Consider the following 14,641-nt stretch of genomic DNA (forward strand, 5'->3'; position numbering starts at 1 on the left):
TATAATCAAATTAAGTCTGAAATTACAGATTAAAAAGTCTGCCTCTAGCTGGGAGTGTGGCAGCATCTTTTTCTCTCTCAATTTAACATCTTTTGATTTCAATTCATTGTCCTTACTTTACAAGTTCAAGACCATTAAGAGCAAAGGAAAAGAAAGGTGCTTTATGAACTAAAACAAAGGGGACGAACCCAAACCACTTTCCACCTGTCTTTTGGAAAGGAGTATTCACTGGAGGGGGCAGGGGAGTATGATTCCCTCTGGGGCATGGACTGTCTTTTATGAGTTCAGAAAAAGAAAAAAAAATCTAATTCATATGGGCACCAAAACAGGCAATTAAATGTTGAATTAAAGGATCGAGATGAGGGAAGACATGAGGCTGATGGCCACGTGGTCAGAGTTGAAGGAGGTAAAACACAAACACACACAAGGTCTGTCAAACTCCTCCCAAACTTCAAAAAGTCACCTTTTAAACCTACAGAGCAACCATTTCTGAAAGAAACAGCAGGTAGTAAACTAGCCTCAAAAAAAATTCATCTTTCAAAGCTGAATATTTTGATGTAGGCTCAAGAAGTCTTTCCCTCTCGCCAAATAATCAAAGCTCTGGAAAAGGGCAGACAGATCTCTTCCCAATATGAGATCTTTTATCTGTACATTTTCACTTCTAAATGAGAGAGACTGGCCGGAGCACCACACTGCTTTGGAAGTAGAGGAAGTCTTTATCCTAATGAATTGATCTCATCAATTTAACTGCACATTTGATCCTAAGACCCCTTTGTGGGCCTGACAACCCCAGGGAGGCCCTTAAGTGAGGCTGTTCCCCAGGGTGGTGCACTCCTTCACAGCCACTAGAAGACAGAAAAGGGCCACTGGGGAGGTTCTTATTTTATTATGTAAATCACAGGAAGCCACGTCTAGCTTCTCTCCTCTGTGCAGCATCCTTATTTCTACCCAGTGGCCATCAGCAGCATAAACAAAAATGACAGGGCTGGCTGCTCCCATCTGACAGCGAGGGTCCCCTGCAAGCTCACAGTTAGGTTTCTCTTTTTCTGTCTTACATCCATTTGAGTTCATTTATTTCCATGGAATGCAAGAGGCAAGATAAATGGCAAAGGGTTGAGGTCAAGTTCAGAAGACCTGTGGGAAAAGCACAGGCTTTAAGTCAGACTTTGGAATCCTGGATCTCAGCTCCTTAATCTCTGTGACCTTGGGCATGTTACTTAATTTCTCTGAGCCTCAACTTCCTCTCTGTAAAATGGGGATAATAACAGCCACCTCCCAAGACTCTTGTGATGATTACGTTTGAGGGAGCTTTTAAGGCTAGTGGTTTTGTGAGGGCTATATGACTTCATCCTGTCTTAGGAAAGCAGAAACCAGCTATGAAACTAAAGAAGAGTGACATCCAGATATGACCTAGGTGTGAACAATTTCTGCTTACATGTGTGGCTGGGATGCTGGTGTTTCAGGAAACCAGCTCTGCAAGCTCAAAGCCAAACTGGAGAAGTCTTCCACCATGATGGGGGCGGCACATTTCCATAGACCTGACCCACACCATGCAACATCCTCTCCCTACTCTAGAATTTCTGAATTAGCCAGCTGTATCCAACTGAGAATAAGACCCAGAGACTGCCAAGACCAGTCAATGTCTTTCTTTTCAAGGAACAGAAAGGAATCCAAAAAGGATCCAGACAATTCATTCTAACATGAAATCAGCCTTGCTAATAAGTAATATCACTCTCCTCAATCAGAACCTACATTCTTGTCAAGGCATCTGTCAAAAACTGTAATTGCTGCAGACAAGTAGAAAAAATGGCCACACAGCAGCATAAAGCCCTTTGGCTGAAAAATACATCAAGAATCCTTTCATTTCAATTCCAGGCTAGGGGGTCTTTATATTAATTTAAAGCCAACCACAAAATCAGCTACAGCTTTTCTTTTGAGAAGGAGGACTAAAGAAGGTGACCTCCAAATGCTATCTCCTTCCAACCAAAAAAAAAAGGATGAGTCCAACATACTGATGTAGCCTTGAGAAGAAAGGCCTGTTTGCCAGCCCACGGGCATTTTGTTTGTTTTTCCCTCTGTCCCTTTTCTCGCCCTCCTGACCAACAGGCCCACAGACTAGCACTTTTTAAGATTCATTTCTGTCTGTGAGTGAATTTGTGAAGATGAGAGTTATGGTATCTGTCAGGTCCCGAAAGTGTAGACAGACCCAAGACCCTACCTCTCTCTTAAATTCAGCACAGAACCAATCTCATGCCAACAGCTAGGAAAATTACTTCCATCATGCCTGCTCATAAATGGAGCACCACCCCTACTCCCTGCCACCCTCTGCCCGGCTCCCAGCCCAGGCTCCCGGGACCCACACTGCTGTTTGTATTGGCACCTGCAAGCATCTTGTTCACACACATCCAGACCAGTGGAGCAGGAGGGGTTCAGAAGGGCCCTCTGACAAGTGAGAGGCGTGGGAGGAAAGGGACAGGCAGGATCCAATGTCCCACAGTAGCTTGTTCTCACTGCCACCTTGGCTTTTCCTTACCACCTGCCAGGAGCTGTTCAAACACTCACGCAACACTCAGTCACAAGGAGCTTTTTCATTCTCCAGACTCCAGAGAGTGCCTACCCTGGTTCCCAGAAAGACAAATGCCAGTACAGCTTCTCCCTCTAGGCCATCTCTTTAGATCCAAGGGGTCCTCTCACCCCACCTAGAAGGACCCACAACCTCTGAGAAGCAGCACTCTGAAAACAAACTGCACTCGTCACCCAACTGTTTCCAGACTAGACCTTATTCCATATCCTTGCCGGCCCCCAAAGCTTGCTCATCTGTAAGTAGGAATAAGAAGAGGATTAGCTGAGATAACATACACTTAGCCCAGTGCCTGGCATGTAATATGCACTCAGCAAATGTCAGTTATTATTGATACTATTTTTATTATTCTAAGAATGAAGTATAGTTATTATTAAGAAAGGACCTTCCTAAAAGAGAAGTCATTCTAACCCAAGTGTAACAGCTCCACGGTCAATTTCAGTTTCTCTTGCAAACAGAAGGTACGAGGATGGCCAAAAAATCTAAACAACAGTATTCTAAATGGCCTTATTTGGGTCTTGAGGACATTGTGTGCAGTGATACACACACAGACCCATTTACTCAGAAACAGCTGCCTGGCAACAACCGTGTGCACAGCACTACACTAAATCTGCATGTGTATATACACATACACACATACACAGAATAAGTAAGGCCATTTACACTTTTAAGCATCTGCAATAGGTCAGGCACTATATTAGGCACTAGAAGTACACAGATAAATAAGACGTGGGCCCTGTCCACCCTAAGCTTATAGTCTAATAGAGGAATTACAATTATAGGTACTAAGATAAAAACTCCCTATAGTAAGCAATAAATGCAAAAAGGAGAGAAACAAATACAGACAAAGCTTTCTTAACAGCCTGCCAGCTTATCTGCCATACTTTACTCTCTGCGCTACACTGGCTGAGTTGTTAGTGGGTCTTTTCTTGTGTGTATCTGCTCCCTTCTGCCCCATCAGCCAGGCTGGGTGTTTCTCCAAGGTCAGCAATCTGTTCATAATAGTTTTACTTATTATTTTAGTGATGTATTATTATATAAACTGATTAAATATGAGTATAAAAAAAAGGCATGTTTGTGAAAAATAAATTGAATACTTTGGAAAGACTTGATGAAGGCAAGTTGCTAAAAAAATACTGCTGAGGAACTAGATGTGAGCAAGACAATGGTTAAAAAAATTGTAATGGTGGAGCTAAAAAGTCTAGAAATATTATGCATTTTATTTCTCAAATGTATTAAAGAATTCACTTCACTGAAAGAAAGTGAAACTAGAAATCACAGATGACATGTTAAGGGTGTAGTTAATGAAAGAGAAGTCAACAGAACTCTTCTCAGAAGACCCTCACTCTAAGAAAAAGCCCAGGCCCACATCAAAGACTTGTGAAGGTGCATTTATATATATTTTAAGTTTAAATAAAATGCTTAGGGACTGTACCATTTTTGTTGTTGTTTTTTAAAGATTCTCTGTTGTAACTGACTTGGAGGACTGACTGACCAACTACTGGTCCAACTGCTCCAACTCCTCCAGATTAAGAGGGTGTCCCCACTGTATCTGCCTGTTTCTCCTAGGTTGATAGCAAAATGAGTTTATATTCCCTTGGTCCAATCTAACTAGGTAGCAGAGAAGGCTGGTCTGGGATTTTATAAAATAGACCCATTCAGTGTCTCTCAAACAGACAATGTGTGGGTGGAATATTGAATTTTAGCCGTTATTTCCAGAGACTGAGATGCTAACCCTTGTAAGCATGAGCTGCACACTCACTACTTGTAACATGAAGCATGGACCAAAAGATGAGGGGTGCTCCAAGTGCCACTTCAGCTTTGGTCATAGTTCCAGACACAGCCTATTGGTTGATTTAAGCATCTGATGTTCCAACCTGACACGTGATGCCACGTCTGCAATGTCTCGGGTGATGTTTTTTTGAGAAAAGACACAAGTACTAACTATCAAGGAGGAGTGAGATCCCTTCGCAAGATCCCTTGATAGTCAGTCTAATATGTTTCTGTTGATTTGCATAGAACGCAGGATTTCTATCCCACATAACAAGATTCCAGGCACTGAAAGTGAACTGGCATCATTAGCGTCCCACCAGAGCTTTATGCCATCAAGATGCAATCTGTCAAGGGAGGCAACTCGGGGCCTTGTGTCAAGAGAAGTCTGTAGTAGCAGAAACCCAAGTGAGGGAGGCTGCAGAGTTTCAGTCCTGTAAAAATATTTTTAAAAGAGATATTTAACATATAGAGGATCCCATTGACGGAGGAGAGAAAAATACCAACCCTTTTTTTTTCTTTCAAGACAAGGGATTGGTGTGAGAGGAGGGAAAAGAACTGGGGAAGCCTTTGTATATTGAGAGCTGAGTTTATTTTTATTCTCTCTGCCAACAGAGGCAAGGTAATTCTATAAGCATCATTTAACTTTCTCACTAGAAACCAAATAGAGGAAGGCAGTTAATGCCTTGCACTCTACATCTCCAATTCCAACTCCAGAATTACTTGTTTTCCCCCCAGAAAATTAAATTGATTCTCACAGAATGGCACCCAAACGTGTGCTTTCAAAAGCAGAGCCGCAGAAGGATGGGATCGTCAATGAGAGGATAAGAAGCGATTTTCCATTTCAATTCAGAGTCAGGAAATCTGTGGGGCTCATTTTCTTCATTATGGGTCGGCCCTGATGACCTAGAAGATCCTACTCCTTGCAAAGGAATAAAAGGAAATGAGTTCAATTACAGCTGTCAAATTGTAAGTCAGGTATCAGCAAGAAATTCCTAATTTGAGAGCTGTCAATCAGCGGAACAGATTTCAAAATAGGTTGTGGAATCTTCTTCCCTGGAGACAGTTAAAAATAGGCTAGGCCACCATCTGTCTTGGTAGGGTGCAGCCCTTCTAAGAGGCAGGTGAACAAAACCCTTCTTGCCTCTGAGGGAGTCTATGAATACGAAGTGATTAGGCTGACGAGGGAAAAAGGAAGAGGCAGAGTCCATTCAGGCCCAGGTAAAGCTGAGACTTCCTGTGGAAAGGGAAGATTCCAGCTGCACAGAGGAAAGTACGAGGGGAAAAACAGGAAATAACCACACAGCTCTGAGCTCTTTGGGGAGAGCTGAGCCAATCTGCTTCCCAGCGGCGGCAGCTCCGTTTGGTCCTGGGGATGGGGAACTCAGCCACACATCCTTGGGGAGGGTATTATTCCCCTTCCTAGTTCCCAAACGAGTGTATACATGAAGCCTAAGAGGGAGATGGGAATTGTCAACTAAATCCAACACCTGTCCCCAGGTGAGCAGCAGCACCCACGGAGCATCTCCAAAAAGTTTTCCTTTTAAAAGACTCTCTTTTTGTTTCTTTGCCACCCTCTTTGGCCATCTGTAATCCTACCTATTTCCTGCATTTCTTTCACCACTATGGAAAGCTCTCTTGGGACATGGAAAGGAATGAAACCTTCATGGACCTTCGGAAACCTGACTCCAACGGGAAATGCAAGAGACAGCATCGCTCCGGCCTGCAACCTCTGCAAAATTGGAACTGTCCCTCTCTCTGCAGACGTGAGCAGCCCTTTGACCCCATCTCTGTGCAGCCATGTCAAATGGACACACTGGGGGCTCTCAACTAAGTCTTTGTTCTAACACTGTCTTCCCACAGCACACTGGAGTCAGCCACATGGCGTTGGCCACAGGGGCCTTCGGGTACCCAGCTTTGCTGATAGACAAAACACAGGAAGCCCACTGTTTTCTAAGCCCACATAGTACAAGAGGCCCCTGCAGGAGGGCAGCGAGGTCAAGGAGTCAACACCAGGGACTCACCGAGCTGAAGCAGGCAGCAAACTAAAGATGGAGGTGAGAGATGGCCACCAGCTGTTGAGAGCTAAACATAAGGGTGTACAAGGCAAAACCTGTGCCTGAGGGTTAATTCTTTAAAGAAGAATTTTTTTTTTCTGGCGGGGGTTGCCAACTAAGGAGAAACCTGAAGCTCAAGCATGCAGCCTGGTGACTTTCTCTCCCCCTCCAGCAAAGCCAGAGAAATTTGCAAAGATAACTAGAAGGAAATCAATCCTGCAGGGCCCCAGATTTAAGCTGAGCTTTTGCAGAGGAGAAATCAGAGTCTGTTTTGTCCTTGCAGCTGTCCTAATCACATGAGATGGGGCTTTTACATGAATATAAGGTACTAGAAGAACAAGGAGAAAATGGATAGGAAAGGGCCCTGTAAACTCATGCAGCCCAAAACAAATGAAAGGAAGGGATTATCATCGTTGCTAATGGCACACGGGCTGTCCTCAAACTAGGTGGCGAAATGGGAGCAATGTCACCTAGAAAAGCAGAGACTGCATTCTGGATCATCCCCTGTGGCCATTCTAGAGGTTCAGCTAGTAGGGTACCATCTCGCATCCTGCTGCTCTGGAGGCAATGCCAGCTAGAAAAAGGAGCAGTCAGTCCCCTTCCCTTCCTTTGCTGGATGTCACACAGCAACTCCACAGAGCACCTGGCCAGACATCCAGACCCTCTGAAATGTGCCAGAGACTCGACAAAATCCAGGACTTGGGAACAGCGTATCGGGGAAGTGTCTCTCCTCTTAACCTAACTCAGGTGCAAAGGGAGGGCTCTCTCCCAGACCTGCCCTACATAGCTATGAAATTCACGGTTTGCTCATTTTTCAGAGCTGGGATCTTCAATACCTTTGGGGATTCATTCATCAGATACGGGATTCAGACTGCTAAGGCCTTGGGGAACTGCAACTAAGCAGCCGAGCTGGTTTCCATGGAGGAGACTGAAGAGACGATCCAGGAGTCCCGGGCATCCTCTAGAGGTCATCTCCTCCACCACCCCATCACCTTAACCTTACTGCTGACTACAGGGAAGCCAGTACAGACAGGTGAGTGGGAGTCCTGTTCTTCAAGCTCTCCTGAGAAGAAACCCACATTAACTTTCTGTAGCCTGGAGCTGGTAAAAGGAAAGGAAGGGACCAACAATGGAGTAACCAACCCACTGGCTTCCCATTCACTCTCATAACACAACACAAGGAGGCTAGCCCACTGCCAGCCTGGATTCTCTGCAGCAGGATAGAGCTGAAAAGACTGTCAAATCAGAGTTTGGAATAGTGAAGAGAGCACTGGATTAGATATCAAAAGATTTTGGGTGGGGAGAGATCAAATAATGCAAAGGAGCAGGAGGGAACTTTTTGGGATACAGAAATGCTCAATACATTGATTATGATTGTTGTTACGCAATTGTGTCCACTTGTCAAAACTCACTGAACTCCAGGTTTTAAATGGATGCATTTTCTAGTATATAAATTACAAACCTGTTTTAAAAAGAAAAAAATTTGCATTCTATATATCTTTTTTTATTGACGTATAGTCAGTTTACAATGTTGTGTCAATTTCTGGTGTACAGCACAATGCTTCAGTCATATATGAATATACATATATTCATTTTCATATTCTTTTTCACCATAAGCTACTACAAGATATTGAATATATTTCCCTGTGCTATACAGTATAAACTTGCTATCTATTTTATATATACCAGTCAGTATCTGCAAATCTCGAACCCCCAGTTTATCCCTTCCCACCCCCGTCCCCTCTGGCAACCACAAGTCTGTATTCTATGTTTGTGAGTCTGTTTCTGTTTTATATATAAGTTCATTTGTCTTTTTTTTTTTTTAGATTCCACGTATGAGTGATATCATATGGTATTTTTTTTTTCTCTTTCTGGCTTACTTCATTTAGAATGACATTCTCCAGGCCATCCATGTTGCTGCAAATGGCATTATTTTATCATTTCTTATGGCTGAGTAGTATTCCATTGTATAAATATACCACAACTTCTTCATCTAGTCATCTGTTGATGGGCATTTAGGTTGTTTCCATGTCTTGGCTATTGTAAATAGTGCTGCTATGAATATTGGGGTACAGGTGTCTTTTTGAGTTAGGGTTCCCTCTGGATATATGCCCAGGAGTGGGATTGCTGGGTCATATTGTAAGTCTATTTTGTCTTTTGAGGACTCTCCAATACTGTTTTCCATAATGGCTGCACCAAACTGCATTCCCACCAACAGTGTAGGAGGGTTCCCTTTTCTCCACACCCTCTCCAGCATTTAAAAATCTGCATTCTAAATCCTAATTCAACCCTTATGGGACCTTGGACAAGTCACTTAGCTTATCTAATACTTCACTTTCCCCAGCTATTAAACGGAGTTAATAATTTCTGCCCTGCTTTACCTCACAGGGTTTTAAGGTCACATGAGATCATATATGGGAACTAATTTCAAAAAGCACAAAGGCTAAGCCATTATGAGGTAACTGTAATTATGTTTGTTCCTCAACACTCAGGACCTCCTTGCTGTTTATTTCCTGATTTTCAGGTGTGAAGGGAAATTCTGTTCTACTTAACAGCCGATGGTTTGAAAACCTTCCCTCTGGAAAACCTTGACCTGAGTATTCTTTCCGCTTGCCCACCTCTTCACCATGTAAAGGTCACTCCCTGTGAGCATGGAGGCCCTTCTGGTTCGCACAGATAAGCACCCCAACACGGAGCACAGCCACCGAGCACGGCCGCCCGACCAGAATGCAGACACCACGGCAAATACTATTCTGGAAGCCTGCTCTCTTCCCTCCCTGGGGAAATTAGGGAGTTAGCATTTTACACACAGAGAGCCCTTGCACGGAGAGGAAAAGGAAAGAAAACACACGATCTCCTCATAGAAGGACAAAAAGGAAAAAAACTCAGAACGCTAGGCAGTTAGGTACAAGCCTACTCAGCTAAAATTAGCTAAAAGGGACTGAGATCATCGAATCCAACTCCTTCATTATGAAAATTACAAACCTCATTCTCTGAGAGGACAAGAGTTCAAGGCTAAGCAAAATTGTTAAGCAGGTTCAATTGCAGGTGCCTCAACCTTCTGGTTCTAGCCACGTATCTAGGGTCACTTTCCCGAAAGATGCTCTCTTTGCCTAATTTGGCATCTAGTAATCTCAGACCCTCATCAGAACCTCTTACGGTAACAAATGTAATCTCACACCAAAGTGTAAATAAACAACGAGCACTTTTGAGTAAGGTGAGGAAGGAGACCGCTGTAAACAGGTAAAGCTAATAATGGAAGAGATGTCTTCAGCCCAGCCCCCGGACAAGAGAAATTGGTATCAGCCCCGAAATCACACCCAAAAGCTGGTTTTCTGCCTGGCCTCAGGCAAATAGAGAACTAAAGCTTGAAACTGTTCCAGATAAGTTCAAGTGGATTTACAAAGAAGTTCAAGTGGGCCTGCAGAGTCGTGGGTCTTATCTGCACGCTTGCCGGGTCACCCTACAGAGCACGCGCCTAAGTGCCAACACACTCCCGCAGAAAGGTGAGTCCTAAGTCCTGCGTTACTGGGAATCAGAGCTCCACCTACACTCCTGACACTCGTCCTTGCAAATGCTCCTTTTAAATCCATTTTAAGAATACCATTCATTCTGGTTTCTCCTGGTGGAGAGAGAAAACAAGTCTCACATCTGTCCGCTTTTCACCGAGTCCGAGCCACCATCATCTCTCATGTGATTACTGCTAAGAATCCACCTAGTGCCCTTCCTTCCACTTTTTACCGGCTAACATCTGTTTTCTACCCAGTAAGAAGCGTGACCTTAAAAAAAGTTAATCAGATGTGCCACTCCCCTGCAGATGCCCTCCAGTGGCCTCCCACTGCACTGGAATCAGTGCAGAGTCCTGACCGTGCTCTCCCGGCTGTGTGGTCTGACCCTGCCGGCCTAGCCCACCTCATTCCATATTCCTTTCCCATTTGCTCTCTACCTCTGGCCACACAGATCTTGCTTCTGTTCCTCAAACATACACAGCTCTGTGCACCTTTAGACCCTGGCACCTGCTGCTCCCTGGCCCCCAGATCTTCCTTTACAGAGTCAGCTGGGAAATCACCTCCAAGAGACGTTCCCTGACCACACACAGGTTAAGTAAGCTCCCCTCCGTCACTGGTCCCTGCTAGCCACTCTTGAGCCCATCACCTGATTTCTGTTTCTTTTGGAACACTCGGCTACCTTACACTACCCTATTAATTGACCCATTTATCTGTTTGCTGCATACTTCTCCCACTGAGATTACAGCTCCATGAAAGCAGCGAGTTCCTCTGTCTTGTTGGTAACTCTGTCTCTAGAACCAGACCAGCGCCTGATACACAGTGGACATGCATCACCACGTTTTGAGTGCATGAGGGAAAGAATGAATTAATAAATTAGTATCTTTTAAACAAATCGAATCAAATGTCTCTAAAAACAGGGTCAGGCCCTCTGGTAGGCCCCACAGAGATGGTGTCCTGGGTCACTCCTATACTCAAAAGAAATGCCAACGTTGGCACACACTTTACCAACAGGGAAATAAATACATCTCCAAGATGCCGAGGTAAAATCACGCACCTCCATCAGGCATTTCCATAATTAATCATCAGCATTCACAGGCTGAGCTACCTCTAATACCAACTGTAGCATGGATCTGAAGGAAACCTATTCATTTAAACTGACAAAAACATGCTGTCGTTTTCATTTCCATTACAAAGCGTGCCAGTGTAGCAGAAGCATTTTGATTGACTGAACATCCTTCTCTCAATCCAAGTGGCAACTGATCAGCTTACCAAGGGACAAATAAGTTCAACAACTCCAGTCAAAAGCCGAAAAGCCTTTTCTTTCTTTTTCTCTTTCTTCCTTTCTTTCCTTATGAGGCATAAGATATTTAAAATATGGAAAATGTACTAATAGGTAAAATTCTCTTTTAGCAGACACTAAACTGTGACATGTCATCCATTTTGTTTGAAATAAAGTAAGATGTATATGCATGTGTGTGTATTTGTGCGTGCATGCTCGTGCATATCTGTGTGTATGTATATATGTACCAATCTATCTATAAATCAGGAAACAACGAAAAGAACTCATACTGTGACTGCCTATATAACACGGACTAAACAGCCCAGTAAGTGATGCAACCACTTCATCTCCTCCAACACTTCAATTCCTGCTCCTACAGAGAATAAATAACAAAACTGAAAGCACTTTGAGCCACTGAAAGAAAGAAGCCATAGAAATCCTGAAAGAAAAAGAAAAAAAAAAAAACCCCAAATAGAGTCTCTGAGGGGAAAAAAAAAAAAGACCTTGTATCAATAGAGAGTCAAGGTGTTAATTGCAGAAGAGTCCTTTAGGTTGAAGAGAGACATCCTTGACTAGCCTTCCATCTCCTTCTTTTCAAGGAATCCACAGCGGTCAGGTCTCCCATTGCAATCAGTCTGTTTATTCAGTGGCCTTTCGACAGACAGCCGAGATGCTCGGAGCTGCTCAGGTGCGGCCCAGCCAAGCAGGCCTGCACAGGCTTCCACCGCCACACCCAGGTTTCAGCTTGGCAGGAAATGAAAACGGCCAAAAGAGTTTTAATGAGTTGTTAATGATTTAAGTATTCATGGTGATATGCTTGCAAGATAAGACAAAGGGAACCTCAGAGCAGTGAAACCCAATCAAACCAAGAATACTTTCAACAGTAGTGAATGCCACTACACAACCCTGGCACAAAGTTAGGAAGCTTCCGAAATGGAACTCAGACTGCAAGATCCTATGGTCCAGCCTTCCACCCCAATTCAGATGCAAGCCCCACCCCCACCCCATACCCTAAAAAAAATTCTGATCTTTAAACTCTCTTGAACAGAGTATACAATAGTCTTTCTTTGTAGTTTTATTCTATTGCTTCTCAAAAACCTGGCCTCTGCCTAATATCAACCCTACCTCTCAGCTGCTTACAGTTGGACTGGATGATAAGCTTGAGTTATAGTCCAGCCCAACTGTATTGTAGACTAAACTTGAGTAGGACAGGACTAAACTTGAGTTGTTTCCTGAAGACAAAAGTACAATGGGTGACATTAAAGCTCACTTATTTGAAGGAAAACTGGTTTTAAGCAGATTTAATAAACTCCAAGCTTACAGGTTCTCACATTTGGTATATTTTTCTGAAACACTCCCAACAAGATAAGAGGTTGGGACATGGTTCCCTGGGCTGGTTAAGAAAGGTTGTCATCTCGTTTGCATAACAATGTGAATGTACTTTATGCCACTGAGCCGTACACTTAAAAATGGTAAAAATTAAATAAGCTAGTTCATTAAAAAAAGATGATTTTCAGGTTAACCATCGTGTTCACTACAGACCTCTTCAGAATTAAAGTGCTGCTTTATATATTAAATTGAAAAAAAAAAAGACAGGTTGTCATAAAAAAAAGAATCACCCTAAGGAACAGGCAGACACATGCCATTCTTTTGTACATTTTCGCAAGCAGATTTGATTTCCTTTATCCAAACATATCCACCTTTGGAGATTGCAAGACCAAAACTGATGTATAAGAAGGACCTACAATTTCCCATTCTTGGCTCCATAATAAATGAGTCAGTTTTAGATCAAGTCAAGACACAGAGATTGCTGCTAAATAAGAATGATTCCAGGTCATGATTAAGGTTGCTTTTCAAATGATCAACAGTTGTATGTCTTAATCACCTATTAAATGCCCAGCACTGTGTAAAGCATCAGGGGCACGTACAGAAGAAGTATGAAATAGAGTTCCTGTTACCCACACCTAACAATGGAGAGACAGCTCTCAATTAATCCACCAATAGAGTATGTTGCATAACAAGATTATTTGTAAACTGTGTTTGAAGTTCAAACACACTTCACTATAAAAGGCACAAGATAGTGTTTCAGTTCCCAGGCTAGCAGAAAACTGACTTAGCCCACAATGTAACTGAAATATGGAGTATGTGCAAAGGAAACATGATACAGAAAAACCAGTGTTAACAATAGAAATACCCAACATGAATATGGTGCTTTATTAGCTACAAAGAGTTTTTCATATATATAAACTTCACCATGACACTGTGGACAGGTGGTATTTGGCAGAACGTGGTGATATTGTTAACAGCTGAGGAAACTGAGGTACAGAAAGCCTAGAAATTTCCTCAGAGTCACACAGCTAAGTGGCAACAGGACTCTAATGTTAGCCTTCTGACTCCAAATCCTCTTCTCTTCCCACCGGTGCAAAACTGAATAAGAAATAGGTGTGGAGGGTTTTGTTTGCTTTGTTCTTTTAAGACTGGTGCCTGAGACAGAAGAAATTTCATTTGAGAAGGAAGAGGAGGTAAATGGGAACTTTTAGGGATTCAAAAAGAGGAGGCTTAGGGGCACATTTAGACATTTGCAGCATTGACAAGCTGGTGCTTTATTGCTTTCACTTCACTGCCAGCCTTGTGGAGGGGCTTTCCTCCTCTCAGGTTCGTGGCTAGTGCTTCTCAAGTTCATCTGCCATGATTAAGGTCTGTCAGGGGAAAGGTGTTTAGTTTGGGTTTTAACTCATGATGAGGAATGAGCTGTCAACGAGAAGAGTTTGAAAAGACATCCTTGATAAGTGAATAAGCATTGGAAAAGGGAAGGGAAGGGAAGGAAGAAGTATAATGAAGAAGACATAGGTGTATATGAGAAAGATAGCCCGAGGTAGAAGGGAGGCAAAGGGGATGGGGGCTGAGGGAGGCCATTACTCTATTAAGAGACCACAGGGCGGTGTTGAGTCACTGCTCACCACTGCACCATCAGGCCAAGGCAGCCTGGCCGGAGGCGGATGAATGAAGCAGGAGGCAGCAGCTGCCACCACCCAGCTTTCCCTAAATATGGGTCTCTCCCCACAGTGAGGTCTTCTCTTCTACAGCTGAGAAGACATCTATAAAAATTAGCAGATGACAGCACAAATAATCACGCTTCTACACCTTCCACAAAAATCCCTTTAGCAGAATAAATGTACAAGTTTCATTCATTCATTCATTCATTTATCCAATAAACCAGTAAACATTTACAATGTGCCAAAGCACCACACTAGTTGCCAGAAAAGCAAACATAAACAGGGACAGTGCCTGCCTTAAAGGAACTCACAGTTTAGTAGGTGAGAAATATGTACTAATATGTAAGTGCAAAGTAGTGCAAATGGTATGTATGTATTTAGTACGGGCTACAGCACCAGCACGGGACACTTCGAGTACAGACAGAGCCCAAAAGGTTCCCCAACATGCT

General features: G+C 43.2%; 1 protein-coding gene across 9 annotated transcripts in view; it reads right to left on the bottom strand.

The window, feature by feature from the left end:
* SRGAP2 (SLIT-ROBO Rho GTPase activating protein 2) overlaps nt 1–14,641 on the bottom strand; it is a 235,209-nt gene that overhangs the window by 200,329 nt on the left and 20,239 nt on the right. The gene's annotated exons all lie outside the window — the stretch shown is intronic.

Source organism: Camelus bactrianus, chromosome 23 (assembly GCF_048773025.1).
Source record: "Camelus bactrianus isolate YW-2024 breed Bactrian camel chromosome 23, ASM4877302v1, whole genome shotgun sequence".
NCBI classification, from domain to species: Eukaryota; Metazoa; Chordata; class Mammalia; order Artiodactyla; family Camelidae; genus Camelus; species Camelus bactrianus.